This window comes from Sceloporus undulatus, chromosome 2 (assembly GCF_019175285.1).
Source record: "Sceloporus undulatus isolate JIND9_A2432 ecotype Alabama chromosome 2, SceUnd_v1.1, whole genome shotgun sequence".
Lineage (NCBI taxonomy): Eukaryota > Metazoa > Chordata > Lepidosauria > Squamata > Phrynosomatidae > Sceloporus > Sceloporus undulatus.
The window spans coordinates 236,537,407-236,557,744 of NC_056523.1; positions in this window are offsets into that span (position 1 = coordinate 236,537,407).

Below are 20,338 nucleotides of genomic sequence, written 5' to 3' on the forward strand. Positions count from 1 at the left end.
TGAATTAACTACTCAACAGCTCTTGTACTGTAACCACCTGATTACTAGGACACTTCCTGACTGGAGGATATCCATACCATTTCCCAGCTTTTGAATGAATGAAGAGGTAGGTAGTGCATTAGGTTTGCTGACTCTGAGATTTAGATCTTGCATATGCCAAAGAGACAGATGGTGAGGAGAGATGCCCCAAACTGACTCCTTCCTCAAGCCTGAAAAGGACCGAGGGACAGCTTTGAGGCCGTGCCGAGGTGGGGAAAGATGGACCAAAATGTGTAGATTTAATCAGCTTCTGCTGATGGCCTGTTTGGGACTGTGGCAGCAGCCCACTTTGGAAGTGGACTGTGTGGTTGCCATGGTCCCAGTGTGATTAGGGCTGGAGTGGACGGAGGCCACTCCTTCCGGGCTGTCTATTTCAGCCTTATGGCAGTCCTGGGAACTTTAACCTTTCATTGTCTCTACTATAGCCTCCTCTGATGCAGAAAAACAGGTTCTACAAATTTCTGGAGCAGATTTTAAAGGTTTTTAGGGAATGGGAGGTAGAGCAATAAGGCTGGATTACATCTCTTCTGTTGTACTTACAGTGGCTGCTTCTGTGAGTGCATAAACAGCAGTGATGGCCAGCCTTTACTATCAAAAGCACAGCCTGAGTTGTAAAAAAAAAAGTTGCCAAAAACCTGTTGTAATCCTTTCCTTTCTGCACATAGTGGAACCAGAGTGGACTGGCAGCTGAATCATGTTTCAGTAGTAGCAATGGGATAGCCTCTTCCACTGTATCTGGGAGAAGCAGACTGGCTGGGTGGGGACACAGAGACAAGGAGAGCCAAAGAAAATAGTAGGGGTGACCCCAAGAAAATAGTAGGGGTGACCCCTAAGCTTGTCACCTGAAGTGACAGTTTTAATCTGTGCCCTCTGCATGCCACCATATTCTTATTGACTTGTTAAGCCATTCAAACTACACACATGTCCCCCTGGAATTATTTCCAGTAATGCTGGCAGCTTTGAGTTACTGAGCAACTCATTTAACTACTGTGTGTTTTACTAGCATTATTAGCCATTGTGTTTTATTCACAATGACTGCTGTTTCTGGTGCATTTTATTTTTTCACTGTGAAGTTTCTTTCGAAATATTTATATGAAACATGCTGTTTTATAATAAAATGCTATTCTTTTCCCTTTGAGCAGGTGAGACAAAATACATTATTAATTGCACCGTTATTTTTGCGCATGAAGTAGCAGTAAAAAGAAATCTGAGGTTCAAAGTGCCATATGAAGCTTTTAAAAAAAATCTTTTCTTATTTTTTTTTCTGTCTTGGAGCTCTTTCTCCCCAAATCCATTAAAGTAATTTATTTGTATTAACGCTGAATAAAGACACAGCATAGTGGTAACAAATTACTTATAAAAATGACTATTTAGCTCGTGTATAAAATTTATCACTGAACAATTTACTCTATTTACCTTTTGGAATTATTTCCCCCCTCCCTTTTTTGAAACAGAAGAGAAATTGAAGGGCTGACTCTTGTGACTCTTCTACACTCTGCTGTAATAGTGGGGCACAAGGGAGCATTACATATACTCTGGATTAGTTCTGGGATACTTTGAGTTTCAGACCTTGACAAAGAGTGTATGCCACTGAGTAAGGACTCTATCAGAGACATTCTGAGTACCCTCTGTCAATTCAATTTATCTCTCTGCATCAGTTCCCCCTGAAGGATAGCAGGGCTACTTCTCATTGCTGTGTGGTACTGTCAGGAAGATAAATTTGTTAACTTTCTGTACTACTCAGGCTATATGTAAGGGAGTAAGATAGATAGATAGACAGACAGACAAATAGATTGACAGATATTAGATGAATAGATAGATAGACAGAAATAGAGTTGTGTCAGATATGTATATGTATAGGCCTTGTTTGCACTACATCGATGGGACAAGGACCCTTTGTGCATGACAACACTTGACTATTACCATCTGAGGTTTATCCAGTGCTGCCTGACCTTGAACTAATTGAATAAGTCTCAAACATAGCTGCAATGGTAATGAATGTGTGCTTTTGCTGATAGTACAGCAGAGGTATTCAACACTTGACAAGTCAGGTACATTGATAGGGATGATCTTAATTCATATATATATGTACAGTATATGGTTACTGTCACATATTAGGGACATCGGAGCTTCCCCACAAGCCAGGTTCTCAATGACTGAGATTTGTCTGAGGTGTGGTGTAAGCGATTTGCAGTTTCTCACACCACATTGACCTCTTTCATTGCACAAGCGTTTGATGTGATGCCCCATCACTCCAGAATGTACACATGGTGTTGACCTCAAATATTTTAACCAACATTATACCTGCACAGAAAATCTGTTCTAAGAAACAGAACAGGGAGGTATTCAGGTGGCTGATTTAATATGCTAGGCTACCTTTGTAAGAGGAAAGTTTTTTTCACATTATCATTGTAACTGAATGTTCTGCCAACAAGGTGCAGGTGTAAACTGCAGAAACAAATGAAAGTGAGATTGTGAAGGATGTTCTCAAATTCTATCTATAGAACTTATTCATCCCTAAAGTGTCTTTGTGCATCTGGTATACATTTCTAAGTGGTTTCTCCTATTCTTTTCCAGGGCTGAACTTTTCATTTAAGGTAGAATACAAAGATACTTTTTCACTGTGGGTGTATGCTGCAGCCCCAATCCGGCACTGAAAGGGGCGGTGTCAAGCCACCACTTCAGGGCCATCTGTTTTGCCCCTATGTATTTATTTTAATTATTTATTGCCACTTTCACAGGAAAAAATAATTACCGAGGAAATAAAAAATGAAGTAAATTCACAAATTGTGTTAGAGACACAAGTACCACAAGAACTGTGGCTGAACTGATTACAGAGACAGGAACCTCACCTTTCTTCTTAATGAGACCATTCCTTTATCATTCATGTGCCTGATCATTCTTATTTTAAACAACAAGAAAAATGATATGGTGTCTGAAGGGCCACATGAAGGAGAATCTGTTTTTGCTAGAGATCTGCTTTCAGTAATGTACAAAGAATAAAATATTGTCTAACAGGAAATGCATCACTCAGATTAGTTGCAAAAATGAAGCAGCTACATTTCCATGGATAGAAATTTTGCAGAAAGTGACACTAGTTTGATATGCAAGTGCTTATGAAAAATATAATCTAATAATAATAATAATAATAATAATAATAATAATAATTTATATCCCGCCTCTTTGAGGTCAATCGGGGTGGCTAACAGCAATAAAATACAATATATTATACATCAAACATTCTCAAACTTGTTTGTGTGGTGGAATAACTTGCTCATGCAGGACATAGAATACACACTTTAGAATTTCAAGAACTGATCAAGGGACCAGGTTGCTTGTCAGGGAGATATACAAGCCAGATAGACAAGCAGAGCCTTTGGTTACAACTCCTTTCCCTTAAATATGCATGCCAAGAAAGCTATCATTTGCACACTGACAAACCCAGATGGCAGGAAAAAAAATGCTGGTAAATTATACAAAGGGTTGAAGTAACAGAGTAGAAATGCTATGCTTCACTCACCTTTTAGGACTGATTAGTAAATTTAACTTATTTTCTAAAGGTCAAAATTTAGCTTTTTTTTATTAGACGGCACAATTAGAAGACATTTAAGATCCCCGTCATACTGTTCATTGGATCAACATAGTGTGATTAAGTCTGAACTGATCTCTCTTTGGCCACCAGATCTTCTTATTTGCCTGTGACAGTGGCAGATTACTCCTTTCTACCCTTCCTCCTTTTAAATAACATAAGAAAACCTGTGAGAGACTTTGAGAAAATTGTACCAGCCAGGTATAAGGCGGGAAGAACATTGAGCTGGGCTCCAGCAGAGGAGCAAGAGGTAAGTGATGCTTCACTGTCCAAGCCACAGAAAGGTTATGATGTGCCCATTCTATATTAAAGACATGCAAAGTTGCAGTTCTTATCTCACACAATTACAAAGTTTGTTAACAGCTGTATCTGTACACAGGTGGTGAGCTCTCTAATCATTTTAAGGAAGGAAAAAAAAAAACAATTCATGGGCAGTTGTATATATCTTCACAACCAAAGGATCTTAAAAATCAAAATGTTAAGCTGCCAACCAGAGAAATTTTAAGTTGCCAACCAGACAGGAAAAACAAAACATCAGCCAATTTGCCAGTGTCAAATACTCTGGCAAGATTATTCCTTCCTCAGGGTTTTGGCAGCTAAGGCTAACACGGAATGGCTCGACAATATGAAGATTTAACGTTTGGCTTGCAATAGTAGCTTTAGCTCTTGACTTTCATCATAAATACATGATCTGTAAGTATACTGATGGCATGGCAAGTTGGATCAAGCCTTAGCCGTAATTAGGATGGATCCATTGGAATCAATGGAATCTTAGATAAGCGACATTTAACATAATAATGGCTGCCGTATATCCCATTATTCAAAAGGATTTACTCCAACAATAACTACGCCTGGATTCAAACTGTTATCTTTGGCTCTATCGAAAAATAGAATAAATTTAGATTTAAAGATGTACTGAAGACAACAAGAGAGGCAGATATAGAAATGCAAACATGTAAAGGTTGAGCCTCACCTATCCTGAATTCCAAAATGCAAAATATTCCTAAACCGAAAATGTTTTTCTTGGGTGGCTAAGATAGTGATACTTTTGATTTCTGATTGTTCAGTGCACACAGACGTTGTTTCATGCACAAACATTTAAAAAATATTGTACAAAATTACTTTTAGGCTCTGTGTATAAGGTACATATGAAACATAAATTCTTTTTGTGCTTAGATTTGGGTATCATCTCTAAAATATCTCATTATGTACATACATGCAAATACAGGTATTTCAAAATCCTCCAAAAATCCAAAACCAAAAACACTGCTGGTCCCAAGCATTTTAGATAAGGGAGACTCAACCTGCATATCTGAGTTTACTTACAGTGAAAGTAGAAAAGATGCTTATTGTCTGAAAGCAATTAATGTCCCTGGCCTTATTCTTTTTGTTTTTATTTAAATGACATCCCAGAAAAGCAACTACATTCTCAGGGCAGGAGATGTGAGAATCCTTTCTCTCCATGACATGCTCCCAACCTAAGTCACCAATTTGAATTGACTATTTGCACTTTCCTCCCAAGTCCGTACATTTTTGAGGCTTCTCAATCTTCCTTGCAGGGGCTATGTACATAATGAAAACAGAGCAATGAAATATATTTGCACAATGAAGCCATGCCTACTTTCGTCCTCATTTCACTGTTCTGTGTGGTTTTTCTACTGGAAGAGTTCAACCTTGTAAGAAGAAAGCTCAGCTCTTGAAAGGATGTCACAGTGCCAAATCAAAAACATTGTTCAGTGGTTTCTAGCAGTGAAGAAATATATAGCAGGCTGATGCCAAGTCTACCCACCAAAGCTACTTTGCTGGGGAAATTTCTTGAAAGTAAAATGAATGGTGCTGGAACCACAACAGGAGAAATCATGGATTGCTGTCAAACAACAACTAAAGAGCCAGTATTAGAGGTTTATGCTCCAGGTAGATGCATCAAAATTTCAGCTGATGCATCAGAGTCTGGGTTAGGAACAGTCATCCTGCAAAAACATGATGACTACTGGCAACTAGTGGCTTATGTGTCTGATTCAATGACTGATAGAGATAAAAGACACAAAAAGATCAAGAGAGTTTTGGGGAATCTTCTTTGCAGGTGAATGCTTTTATCAACATATCTGGGGCCAGATTGTCAATGTGGAACTAGACAGGAAGCCCCTCAGAGCATTGTTTAACAAACTACTAGATGACTTGGTTGAAAAATTCAAAGTTCAGGTTGCAAGAAAGACGGTATTGACTGTCACTTTCACACTGGATAATGTATATTGACTTTAAATGCCCTATTTTCCTAATGCAATAGGGGATGCCAGATAGAATCATAAAATCATAGACCCATAGATTATAGGTTTGTGAAGACTAATTTGTCAAAGCACTTATTGTTGATGAAGGGATGGGAAAAAAAATCAAAATAAAAAGGTGACAGTTAATCTTAAAGGAAATGACCATTCAAGGATACCCAGAGGACAAAGGCAGTTGTGCTCTTTTTGCAACTGTACAATCTCACATGTGTCTATTCAAAAGTCATTTCCTTGGAATTAAATGTTCAATGTATGCACACTTTTCAGTTTATGAGACTAAGGAACTGTCATGAATGGTCTATTCACTAGTATGGTTGTGGGAATGTAAGAGAGGGCCTTCTCAATGGCTGTTGGGGAGGCTAGAATGGCTCACTCCTTGCAAAGGCCTTTTTATTCTGACAGACTTTTAAAATGGAAAGTGGACTGAGGGCACTGTATTGTTATAACCTGAACTGCTTAAGATATTTTTTATCTTTTAGTAGTATTTCATCTTTTAAAGCATAATTTTAAATAATTTTAATACTGTTTTAATGTCCACTTTTTTGCATATTTTCACCTGTATTTTTTTTTTTAAATTGTAAGCCACCAGGAGTCTCAGTTTTGGGTGACTCAGACAAATGCAGTGATGATGATGTTGTTGCAGAAATTTGCTTTGTCACTGTTTAATGGTATATATTCAGCAATTGACAGTGACATCCATATTAATGGGCTGGAGAATCTCTTTTGGTTTTAGGATGAAGAGCTATCCACAGTGTTGAATACTTTGCCCAAAATAAGTTCAGTAAATCTTGGATAATTCTCTGACACTCTGGACTAAAACCCAAGACAAATTCAATGTCCCACAGACAATGGAAGCTAAGACTTGTTATATCTATTGTCTAGCTATGGAAGTTTGTTAGATGGAGGGAAAAGTGTTAATACCCAGGAGACGTCAGAAGTAAAGGCTAGGAAATATCCAGATCTCTCTTTGTTGAGTGGGGCTGCATTTGCACTGCAGATGTAATCCATTTTGACAATCACTTTAACTGCATGGCTATATGCTATGGAATTCTGGGGATTGTACTTTATTATGGCACCAGGGCTCTCTGGCAGATTAAGCTAAGGCGGGTTACAGACAGGCAGGGGAGGACGTCTTGGAGGTGTATTCAGCTGAATACGGAGCCTTCAGACGGCCCGCCCCGGGGGTGTGCTTCAGGTGTTGGGACTTCCACACGGGGGGCAATGAAGACGCCTCACCTGGGTCCGTTTCGGACCCATAGCTTCCATACCGCCGCCTTGGAGGACGCCGCAAAAAGAGAGGCAGCTTCCGCATGGGCGGCCCAAACCGCGGCTTTTTTTTTCCTTTGCTGGCTGGCGGATGCGCAGCTATGCAGCTGCAGCGCTCAGCGGCGGCGTCAGTAAGCCTACTTTTCCCCCCGCTCTGCCCAAGAACAATGATGGTCTCCTGCCAGCTGGTGATCAGCTGGTGTTGGCATCCTTGTCCGCTTGCACTTTGCCAGTGTCACCAGCATCATGGATGCCTCCTCTCCTTTGGTCCCTGCAAAGGAGAGGAGGCATCCATGATGCTGGTGACACTGGCGACAAAACTTACAACTTCCCGCGATTCTAGCAACGCATGCGCACATGCAGCTCTAGGGTTAGGGTTATGAGACTTAAAATGCGCTGTAGCTGTGCCGCAGCTTCCACAGCTGCATGGCATCGGACGCTGCAATTAAAGCTTGACTGCAAACCGCGCATGTCCCGGACCCTGACCCATTATGCGACGCAGCTGACACGGAGCTTTTAAACCGGCAACTTATATTTGCGGCGTAGCAATTCTGACGTATTGGTGCAGCAGCTTACATACGGAGATGCGCAGGTACGCCGCAAATCAAAAAGAAGCGGAAAAAAGCAGCACCTTTTTAATGCCGCTTCTTCCCACTTGGGGCGGGGGGGGGGGGGGGTGTTCATGACGGCATTCAGGTAAGGCCCGTCTGAAGGCTCTACCTTCATGACGTCATGAATACACCCCTTTTTGCCTGTCTGTAACCCGCCTAAGTGTCTCACAAAAAATACAGTTCCCAGAATTCCATAGTTAAAGTCATGTCAAACTGGATTATTTTTCCTGTGCAAATGCCCCCCCCCCCAAAAAAAAACCTGGGCAAGTGGGAAGAGGGAGAGGAAATCCATTCCGCTGTCAGATGCTATGCCATCAGCAGGAGCTCCTAAATGAATACACCCATTTCTTTTCTTCTTCTCCTTTAAGTATTTCTTCCCACTGTTACTAATTTGTCTTTTCCCAACCAGGTGGGAATGAACTTCTATAGGTGCAACCTAGACAATTCAAGAGAGGTTTTTTTTCCCCATCTTTTATGCTATTCTGCCAATTTATCTTACTGAAAACAGTATCGCTAAAGTTCTTTTGAGACTAACCTATAAAACTAACACTTCCACTCTTGAAATGGAAGTACTGTACAACATAATTGAAACTCTTTGGTAAGACTATAATTAGGAGCTTAGGAGCCAGGAAAAAAAAATATCTTTTGGGAGAGTCATTTTCCTGAGATAAAAAAGAATGGCCAGATGCAGTCATTTTCTTGAGGCACTTCCATTAGCCATGTTTTCTTTTCTTTTTTTAAATAAATACATTACATTTTATTGCGGCTACATGCTTACTGTAATTATGATCTTTCAGTTAGGCAATTTACAATCTACTCTGGCTTTCTTTTTAAACTTCATTCCCTCCTTTGCAACACTTTATAAAAAGATAATCATTGAAAAGATTTATTCATTGATCCCCTACAGAGCCAAGAAAGGGGTAGAAACAAACTGTTGAGCATGATTTCTTTTTTTAAAAGAAACACTTCATGCACATACTCTCATAGCGTATTGGCTAATTAAAAAGATTCTTCAGAATTAATTTCTGGGTGTTTTCTTCAGTGCTCACAGATATATGTTTACAAGCATAGATGTACCTTACAAAGTAGCCAATATGGACAACTAAAAATAGGTATGGTTGAAAGGTATGCTCCAGGACTAGGTACAGAAGCTTCAGTCTTTATCAGCAGTTGAGTCAGAGAAAGTTTAGATATGCTTACCTTTAATTCAGAGAGATACATTGATATTAAATGTGAATTATGAGATCATATGGGCCACAGCAGCTTTGCCCTAATGTGAGGATTCCCACTACAAGAGAAAACATCAATACACTGGGTTAGGGCCAGACTTATCCATACTTTAAGGTAGCCTGCTGAGATAAATGGGACCGGTTTGTCACATGAGAAATCTAAAGCTCACTGGTTTCACTGTGACCATTCTAAGTAACCCTGAGTCTAGACCCAACTCATTGTGAGTTATCCACAAAATTTTCTAAACATGACATAATGGCCTATGCACTAGCAAATGCTATCACCAAGATAGCAATGCCTCACTATGCAGGCTGGAGGCATGTGTGCAGACTGCCCCCTCCCAGGCTGCCCACAAATTGTGGCTTGCATTGTGTCCTATAAACTAGTTGGCTGCTTTCAGACGCAACAGAGAAAGTTGTCATGTTACCAGTGTTAAATAAGATTGAGTGGGCAGGCCAGTCAGCTGTTTTATTGTCCTTGAGCTTGTCTGGAGATTATAGCAGGAGAATGCAGTTACCACATACCTTCAACCAAAGAACGATACACTGCTCCTGTCTGGGATGGTCATCCCAAGTCCCCCAAGTGCACAGCTTTGAGAGGGCTGCACTTGAAATGTTAGGGAGAAAGGGTAGGGAAAAAAGTGGAGATATGACTCCAAGTGCTCAGTGAATGGTTGTTTTTATTTTATTTTTTTATTCTGGAAAAATCCCCATGTATTTTGGCCTATGTATGTATTTCAATGAGCTTCTTCATTAAAAAAAACCCCACAATAAATAAATATATACAAATATAAATTGTAGTAGAATTATATTTTTTGTTGGAGCCCTGTAAATTGTAGGTGGCATGATTGAAGGTGAGAGTGCAATGGGAATGGTTGGACCGTGATTTCTCTTGATTTTTTAGTAGTTCAGAATTTGCCTTTTGAGATGCTTTATGTACACCCTGGACCACCACAACATGTGGATACACTCTATAGGCATAGTTTTTTGTGGTTTTTTCGGGCTATGTGGCCATGATCTAGAAGAGTTCATTCCTGAGGTTTCGCCAGCATCTGTGGCGGGCATCTTCAGAGAATGCCAGCCACAGGCACTTTCACTAGACCAGTTCTATTTCAATCTAAGGAACTGCCATAGGGGAGACTGCATCTAAGTGATCTGGAATGTGAGCTGTAGTATCTTAAATAAGTGTTGGCCTCTGTAGGTTTTCTATACAGGGGGGCTGTGAGGTGTCCCCCTGTTCTGTTTTTTAAAAAAAAAACTTTGGATCTAAAAAGTTGATTTTTGCTTTATTAAATTCTATATCCAATTATGTATTGTTGTTCCAATACACCACTTATGAATTCCATTAGATCAACTGCAATCACTCTAAATTTGGAAGAAAAAACCTCCCCTAAAAATTTGACCCAGAATACCAGTTTTTTTAACCCACTTCCAGTCAGGTAATTTCACTTTCACATCTCTCCATATATAGATTTACTACCTTTAGGGCCATAGCGTATCCCTTATCCATTTCATTTATCTGTTAATAAAAATTGTCTTCAAACCTAAAGAATTTTTTTGTCAAGGCTATTTCATCCAGAGATGCTAGGTAGTGAGAGGCAGGCTGTCTCACTTCTCTCCTTTCTGAAGTTTGTTGTATGGCAGTCAAAGCTTGCCCTTTTTGTATACTGGTGTAAGAGAGCTCACATCCATAATAACTGGCAAATTTCTCTCCTCCAAACTTAGAGATGTTATTTTATTAATAAAATTTGAAGAGTTCCATACATATAATGGAATTTTGGTACAAAGGTTTTAAAAAATGGTCCATAAATTGAGCAAGTACTTCTAAGACTAGGCCTTTATGGTCCTCCCCCCAATAATACATAAAGAACAAATCTTCTTAGATTAGATTTTTTTTTAAAGTTATCCTTCTGATACATAGCCTAAACCCTTCTCCACAAAATTTTAATAATTTTGGTAATAGCCTCTATGAGAATGTCCTTACACAGGCTTTATGCTGACCTGTTTGACAGCTGCCCAGATATCTCATTTCTATAATCCACACTGTGGAGGAAGGAAAAGGATACTCACTTAGCTAGTCAGATCAGCTGAATCAACCCTGGCAATCAATGAGGTGACAAATGTTGCATCTAGATCACCTTTACATCCCTATATTATAGTAAATAACCAGTCATGGGGTGGCGGGATGGCAGGCTACCTTGTTTTTTGTTTCATTCCATGGTGGTGGTATTGCATGCTCCTGTGAGTCAAGGTGCCGTATTGACAGCAGCATTGCTCCTGTTCTCTCACGATAGATAGGCTTTTGGTTAGGAGCCGGACTAAATGTGCCAAACAAATACTGGGCAGCAGCAGAAGTGGATGGTGACACTATTGGAGAATCTCTCAGGGGATGTCTGCACAGGCCAAATGCTCCAGTTTCCCTCATGCCTAGTGTTGTCTAGTTTAGAGAATGTAGACTCAAACTGTCACAGCAGGATCAGGCCCAATTATGCCAATACAGATGCAGATCCAGAGGATCCAGTAAAGTAAGGAGTGACCCCGGGTCCTGAGTCAGTATGGGGACAAGTGTGTGAAAATCCACTCATTCCTATGCCAACCCAGAAACTAACCCTCGGTGAGCACCAGGGGAAGGATAGCATGAGTTCAGCCTATGCTATCCTTCTCCACCTGCCCAGGCCATTAGAGACAATGACAGTGGCACTTGTGCTAACTCTTGGTTGTACTGCATAGGAGCCTCTAGTAGACCACTTCTAAATGTCTTATATCACAAAAACTCTATAATGAAATGATCCAGAGTGAAACGAGAGATTATGCCAAAAGATGAGACTCCCAAGTCAGAAGGCACCCAACCAGCTCCTGGGGAAGAGCAAAGGAAAGAATGAGTAGCTCAAACTGCCAATAAACTCAGATATTAAAAAACAAAGTCTGAAGGAATGGGAATGTGGAATGTGAGAAGCATGTATCCAGCAGCTATTAATACAGGTGGATAGACTCAATCAAGGAAGCCACAGCACTGAGTTTCCACGACCTGAGCAGGGTTGTCAATGACAGGGTGTCTTGAAAGTTTCTCTTTCATAAAATTGTCATGAGTCAAAGCTGACTTGACGCTGGTGAACAATAAATAAATACCTTATGCCAGGCTTATGTTAACCTTGATGCTGCTGAATCTGAAATGTGTAACATGAAGCGGCTTTCAAGTGGCTTTGAAGATACATCTGCATGGGCTTCTCTGGTCAATTGTACATCCTGATAACCAGGAACCTTAATTTTTCACAAGGGAAGAGCCCACACCAAGTAAATGTATACTTTTGGAAAGCAACAATACCTATAAACTTGCATCTGTGCAGACAAACCAAGCTGCAGAGATTTACACTAGAAAGAACTCAACCTCATTTTTGCTAGCTATTTTATCTTTTGGATTTACCTGGTCCTGACAGAATGATGAATGTTGTCATAGATTTTCTGGCATCTATTAAATTTTTTTCGATATTCCAATTTCCATGCAGAAAAATAAAGCAAGTTAAAATATTTTCTCTAAAGCCTGGTGATCTATAATAAAGCAATTCCATGTCACTTGTGCTTTAGACCCAACCTATTGTCTTGCCATTCTTCTTTGACAAGAAGACCCTGCCTATCTTTTTTCTCCCTCTAACAGCTACTTTCAAGGGTGCAGAACTTAGCTGATAAAATACTGTTTGATCTAGCTTATTTCTCCATCTGCTTCAGGTGTATGTGACAGAGAGCATTGTAACAATGATATTCTTTAAAAATCCAATCAATTTTGTACAACAGAAGGCAAACATAGCTTAATTAGAAACTCTGCTAATTAAATGGGAATTTGCACAATACCATCCTTTGGAAAGGTCTCAGAATCCTTAGCGCTAGTGTGGGCACTTAAAAATTAAAAGTAACAAATGCTTTCTGCATTTATCAAGGTGGCAATTTCATTTGTTTTTATGAAATAATAACTTTACATTCCAGTGGCTGCTCACTGTTGTAATCTAATAACATTGGCTGGAATTTTGTTAGGGATTTACACCTTCATAAGTGGATTTACATCTTCAAGAATTACAATTGGGCAGTTTTGCAATGACTATATCCAGTAAGGAACGGCCATTTTGTTTCTATGTAGGGACACCAAGAAAATAATGAATGCACTCAGGAGTGATGCATAATAGAATCAATGGCGCGTTACAGACTGCTGAATTGTGGCGGTCTGCTGCCGGTGCCACTTGCAGTGTCCGGGAGCCGCAGCTTCTAAACCGCGGGACTCCCGGATGCTGCAAGGAAGGAGCGCGGAAATCGCGCTCCTTCCTGGGGCCCGGAAGTGGCGCCGCAAAGCGCAAGCCGTGCTTTCGCGGCGTCACTTCCGCCGCAACATGTCTGGACGCTAGGCGTCCAAGACGTCAAAATGGCGGTGGCCGTGTGGAAGGGCCGCCACCATTTGTTACGGACAGAGTCCGTAACAGGAGTAGGGGCGTCTAGAAGAGATGCCCCTTTTTTAAACTGGGATGTCCTAAGGAAGTCCCAAATGGCGGTCTGTAACCCGCCATAGGTATCAATTTTATGTCTTGGTCCTGCTGTAGATCAGGACAGTGGCTAGGGAGTTCCAATGTACATCAGTAGAGCCTGTAATGTCCTGTCTCTACCTAATTCAATGAACACACTTTATGTTGGAAACCAGAAAGAGTTTATTGAAAAGATCAGCATGTTAGCACATTCTTTGCTAGATCTGAGTTAATAATCCAAGGGGTGAAACAGACTGGTGGCTTGGAGTGGCATCTGGCTGCTCCAGCCCTGATCAGTCCAGAACTGGAGCAACTGTGTGGTCCTGGAGCTGGCCACCGGCAAGGAGCATGTTTACAGCAATTCTTTTTTGTCCAGTTTTGGGCTGCCTTAGGTGGCCACAGAGCAGCTTCCAGCCACTCTGGGAGTATTTGGCATCTGCACACCTCCCCCCAAAAGCAGCCAGAAGCAGTTCTTTCCTGCCCGTCTGTTTTGAGCCTGTGTTTCATTTCTATACCCACTCCAGATTCACTCCCTCCTCCTTTCACATTCTATTTGCATGAAAAGTCAGGCACTGTATGACCTTGGTTCACATACAACAATTTCCTGTAGCGGCTTACCTCCCTCCCTTTACACCCAAGCTCCCAACATGGCTACAACATGGCATAACAGACCTAAGTAACATGGTAGAGGGAGCCATAAGGCACAACTCTGACAGAGCTTGGTGCACATCAAGACAGTGTCTTGTTACTCAACTTTGCAATTCACTAACAGTGGTTCTTAGCACCTATGATAGGTAGCTAAATACACTTCAATTTATGTAATGAAAACCATGATAAAAATTCCGGCCATTATAACTTGTTATAATCTAATTAGGGCGCTTTATAGACAGGCCCTATTGGGCACCATCGTTACGCGCGAGGGGTGGCGCTTCCTGACATGCCTTGCCCCTCACACGTAATGAGGGCATCAAAATGGCGGTGCCCTATACAAATGGGCGCCGCCATTTTGACGTGACGGACACTTAGCGTCCGCACATCATGGTGCAGTTGTGATGCCACAAGGGCAACATTGGTGCCTTGCGGCGTCATAACTGCACTGCAAGAACAACCCGCTTTTGCTGAGCGGAGGAGCCGCATGGTTTGTCCGCTGCGGCTCCTTAGCGCAGCAAACAAGGGTGGCGACAGACCACCCTTTTGGGTGGTCTGTAACGTGCCAATGTTTCCCAAATGAGAGTGTAGCAACAGAGACAACTGTATCACACATGCTATTTTTCCAGCTATAAGGGGTTCCAGAATTGTAGGATAAGAAAGTACCTTTTCTAAATGCTGAACATTGGACATTTGGCCTGTGAAACATGCTACTTGAAAATTAATTATGGGTAGCATCATAAGATACATAGCATCATAACTCATCATCATAACAGACTGGGTTTACAAAGACTCTCAAGCAGAGTCAGTGTGTACTGTTAATATTATGTTTGAACATTTGCTCAAATGACCCAGTAAAAAGAATGAGACATCTGGATATTTAATATCAAAATTCAAATATTTGGTCTGCTCTGAACTATTTGGGTAATGAGGAGAGGAAGTCTTGGACAAGTGGCCAAAGCTCAGGTCATCTCAAAAATAGCAATATCTGTTAAGTTCTCTAAAGTTGAGTACTCAAAGGGTTGTAAACTACAGTGGTACCCCGGGATACGAAATACCCAGGTTACGAAATTTCCGGGATACGAAAAAATCCCATAGGAAATAATTGTTCCGGGTTACGAATGTTTTTTCGGGTTACGAAGAAAATTTTTGGTGCTTTTTCCGGCTTTTTCGCACGAAACGCGGCTTTTCCCCATTAGCGCCTATGGGTTTTCGGCTTGCGAAGGCTTTTCGGGTTACGAAAGCGGCCGCGGAACGAATTAAATTCGTAACCCGAGGCACCACTGTACTAAAGACAAAACAAAACAAACACCCAACCCATAGATTTCCATAAATAATTAGTCAATTCAAAAGTGTATGACTACATCTATATGTGCATCTTACTTGGTAATCAAGAGCCATGGAATGATGCCCATATATGAGAGGGTATCATAAAGTAATAATTATCATCCAGAAGTTATGGTATATTGATGAAATTTTGTCAGTGTCATCATTGATGTCCTTTATTTTTGTCACAGGTTGTGCCAGAAGTGACTAAAGTGTAAGATGGAGAAGACTGACGCTTGCAGCATGATAATATTCCTGCATTTGAAAGTTAATAGTGCCTGGCAAATTCATGATGAGATGAAGGTAGTTTATGGAAATGATTGCCCATCTTATGACATTACTGGAAGGTTGAAAAGGAATTTCCAAACTGGTCACATGTCCCTCACAGATGGGCCGAGATCTGGAAGACCATCATTGATGGACGATGCGGCCATAGTGAAGAAAGTGGAGTGTTTAATCCTGGAAGATAGATGAGCAACCATCCAAATGAATAATCCATTTCTGGGTTGCCGATTTGACAACACAAATGATGTCATTAATGAAGTGGAAGAGTGGTTTAAGGCACAATCTTCAGATTACTACAATAATGGTATTCGGAAGGTCAAGAAATGCTTGGAAAATGTATAAATCTGGATGGTGACTACGAAGAGAAAGGTTAACAACTACAAATCAAAACAAATTTGATGTCAATTTATTTAAAGGGATAATTAAAACTTTATGATACTCCCTCATAAGACCACATGCTCTCTTATCCCTTCTTTTTGGTGGTGGTCAGATTTCATCTCCTGTATAAGTAGTGGGTTGAATCTTGGCTCTGTCAGTACAAAACATCTTTCCTGTATACTTAATTAAGTTGTTACTGCAAGCAGTGGAAGTCTATTCTACCCAATCCACACAATTTACCAAACTCTAATAAAGCCTAATAAATGTGAAGTGAGGGGACCATTTATTTGGGTACCACAAATAAGAAAAATCAAGAATGTTTGCATATTTCATAAATGTTCTTCCAACAAACTTTCCATAGACTTCTGGCAAAATCTATGAGCCTTTAGATGTTCTGAGACAGATGGCAAGGAGTCAAATTGACTAGCATTCTCCTAAATATTAATTGTATTAAGTGGGAATATAAGTTGTGAGACCAAGCTTGGCTTCTATGTGTATTTATTTCTTGGAGGGGGGCAGAATCATTATCTTCCCTATGTAACATTATTACTTTCTCTGTAAAGGGATTAGGAAATAATCAGACTGAAGACAGTAAAACAGAAAATACACAACAGGACTTTTCAGACAAGACTTCAGACCCTTTCTGAATCCTATTAGAATGATTGCTATTATTAGGCAAATACAGTCTTGTTACTCAAGGTTTAATATAGTTTAATTCAAGTTACAGCCATATTCTTGCATTTCTAGTCTGCCGGCAAATCATTGCTGAGTCTGAGTCAAACAAATCATCAGACTGTGTGGAATGTATGTGGCAGCTGTTTGGGGGTTTCTTCCTTTTTCACTTGCAGTGTACAGTGAAGCAAACTGGTAAGGCATATAAAATGCTTGGTAGTATTTCTAGTGCAAAATCTTTGCAATTACAATATAATGATAGAGCATATGGTGGTATAATTGGAGGTGTGGTAAGAAATGAGAGCTAGGTGCTTAAAGCCATATGGTCTCTGCCATGGAGGGAGCAGATGGGGACATGCTAAGCCTGAAGAACAAGCAGCCTGGAGAAGTCTATCCAGAAGACAATAGGAGATTCACCAGCCAGTTTCAACCCTCATTTTTAGGCTCCCTTTCTTAAGCAACATGTGTAGTGACAGGCGTCATAAAACAATATCTGAGGTACATATTTGATTTTATATTCCTACAACTCTTTGTTAAGAAAAGAAGAGGATGTTAGCTCAGTAGTGCTTCAGCAGCACTTCTCTACTTACTCTATCTAATACTAATCATGGGTGAATTCTACTAAAGTTAGTTTGTATCGACACTTACAAGTTCAAGTAGAGAACTCTTGACTGTAATACAGCATACCACCCACAACCACCACAAAAGCTCTACATTGATTCACAGTGTCTGTCCCAGCAATTGTGCCAGCAGCAACAGCTGTCTCACTCCTCCTTCCCCCATATTACAGTGTGAGAGAACCAGTGGTACCATACAGGACTATTTCTGGAGGTCTAAGACTACCAGTGGCTCCCTCATACATTTATGGTAATTAGTTTATGACGATCCCCTGCTTTCGTGAAATTCTGGTACTAACCTGATGCTACAAATTCATAGAGATTTAAGAGATGCTACAAATTCATAGTGATCTATTCTATATGCTGAAGGGATATATCATTTCAGTCTGGGACTTTTCAAATCAGCCAAGAGCTAAAGATCCTTTATGCATGGAGAGTGGCCTAGCTTTGGTCCTCACCATCAACCCAACAATGGTTTTTATTCTCCAGTCACCAATGTTTTTGCACTGACATTGTACTGGAGGGATAAACAGATTGAAAGTCATATGAGCATTTTGTCTACTTTTATGAATACCTATGCACCATTATGGACTCAACAAATTCTCTTTTCCTTCTACACACCAGTGGGTGTGTCACGTATATAATTTCCATCCCAATTCGTGCATACTTCACCCATACAGAGAGAGAGAGAGAGAGAGAGAGAGAGAGAGAGAGAGAGAATGCACACTACTATTTTGATTGTCAGTGCCATGGTCTGGTAAGTGGCCAGTTGTTTGGTTGGTTGGCTGGAAGGAGTACTTCTGTAGTTCAGATTAAAATCTGATTTGTTGAAGGACTCAGCACTATAATGTTTGTCTTCAAGTATGAACTTATGATGACATGACATATGTGGTTTTAAATTAAGGTTTCCTCATTCTTGTTTGATGTTTCCAAATGGTTTGATAGCACCTGAGTTCATCTGGATGCTTTGGGGAACTATTTCTTTTGGGTGTTGGGGATTTGATCCTCTGAGAAGCACTATCATTGCATCTGTGCTTTAGGTCTGCTTATTTGGCAGATGCCAAGGCAAAAGGAGGAAATCTTAGTTTAAAACCAGAGCTAATCAATGGAGCGCCATGTTGAAATGCTAAAGATGTGATGGGGGGCTGCATGTTAAACACATACTCTTGACTGAAGAAGGAGTCACATTTCTCTTGATCTGTGCTTGATCTTGATCTCTTCTTGATCTTGATCTATCTTCTTTGAATTTACCTTTAGTTCCAATCCCATAACAGGCTTCTAAGTTACTCATTTAATTTTGTGGGTACAGATAAGGACTTGATGAAATTATTAGTGGGAACAAGTATCTATCCTAATCTACCCTGATCCTAAGCAACACAAAGGCCACATAAAGGGATCAAGTTTTTCCCCATCTCAAAATGATTGCAGGTTTGTGATATTTTATAATGGAAATATGAGGGGTCCATTTGCTTCTTTTTAAAGGTTGATAAATTGAGAATATAATGTGGGAAGGATATAGATACTTGCTGAGGTCCCCATTTTTTTTCTTACCCCCCCTTTTTTTTTTTTGAAATCCATTATGTAGTTCCATGTACATTTTTCATTATGGATACTTTCTCTGTGCAATTCTCACATGAAAGCATTTTTGTCTGGATTTTGCAATTGAATAAAGTGGGTTTGCATGCATTTCCCCCTCAGTTTTTCACATTTTATATGCATGCACATTTTCCGCTTGTATGTGCATTTTGGCTTGGTTTGTAAATTACATTGCAAACTTGGAAATAAATGTTTTGTTTTTCCTGAAAATTAAGTTTAGATTTGTGATTAGATATGGAAAATGCAATCAAATTGCATAATCACACCTCAGTATAAGCACGCAGCATTTTTCTAATCCATGCCAACAGCGAAGATAAAGAGTGCATCAAAAAAGTTATGGTGGTTTGATACCAGTTTTAACTGTCATGCCTCCACTCTACAGAAACTTGGGATTTCTGGCATGATGAGTTTCTGAGAATTCTTTGCTAGAGAGTTTTAGTCTAGCCCTAAACCACAGCATAATTCCAGAAGCTTAATACAACCAGGAAGAAACACACACAGGAGATGATTAATACATTTTTAAAACAAATATATGAAGCTAGCATGTGACAAGGAAAACATAATAAGTAAATTGGTCATTCTAGAATTACAATATAAAAACATGCTCAGATTAAAAATATTCAGATGAACCTACTCTTCAATACATATCATCACATCTCAGCATTTTAATAGTCAGATAAAAAGAATCAGGTACAAACCTTCCAGAAGACAGGAGCTAAAGAGTGGAGTTAATTAACTGTAGAACATTTTACAATGTTCAATATCTGTATTGTGGTTAAGGCCAATTAGCAACCCTATGGAGTGTTTCAGGTAGCCATGCAGTAGGGGGCAGCATGATACACTCTTATCTAATAAACCAGGCTTATTGTATTACTGTGGTGATTTGACTAATTAGCACAGGACTTTGGTGGTAGATAACAGATTTTTAAAAACAAGTACATCTACTGTGGCCCATCTCTGGCACTCAGTATCACTGGGGGACAACAATGACGTACCAGGAGCAAGACATCATCATTCATAATGGGGAAGAGCAGCCATAATAAAATAAGACCCCATTTTCATACAAATTCTCAGTGATTCATTCAGTGATAGCAATTGGATTAATCAGCATCTTCCCGCATAGTTTGCAACTATTAAGCTAATGGCATTGATCCTTATCAATAGGATATGGCCACAATTGATTGCAATGTTTTTCAGTTTATGCTAAAAAACAAATGTCTGAAAGCTAGGCCTGTTACAGACTGCCAAAATAAAGCTGCTTCAGGACTCTTTGGAGGTATGCTGTTTAA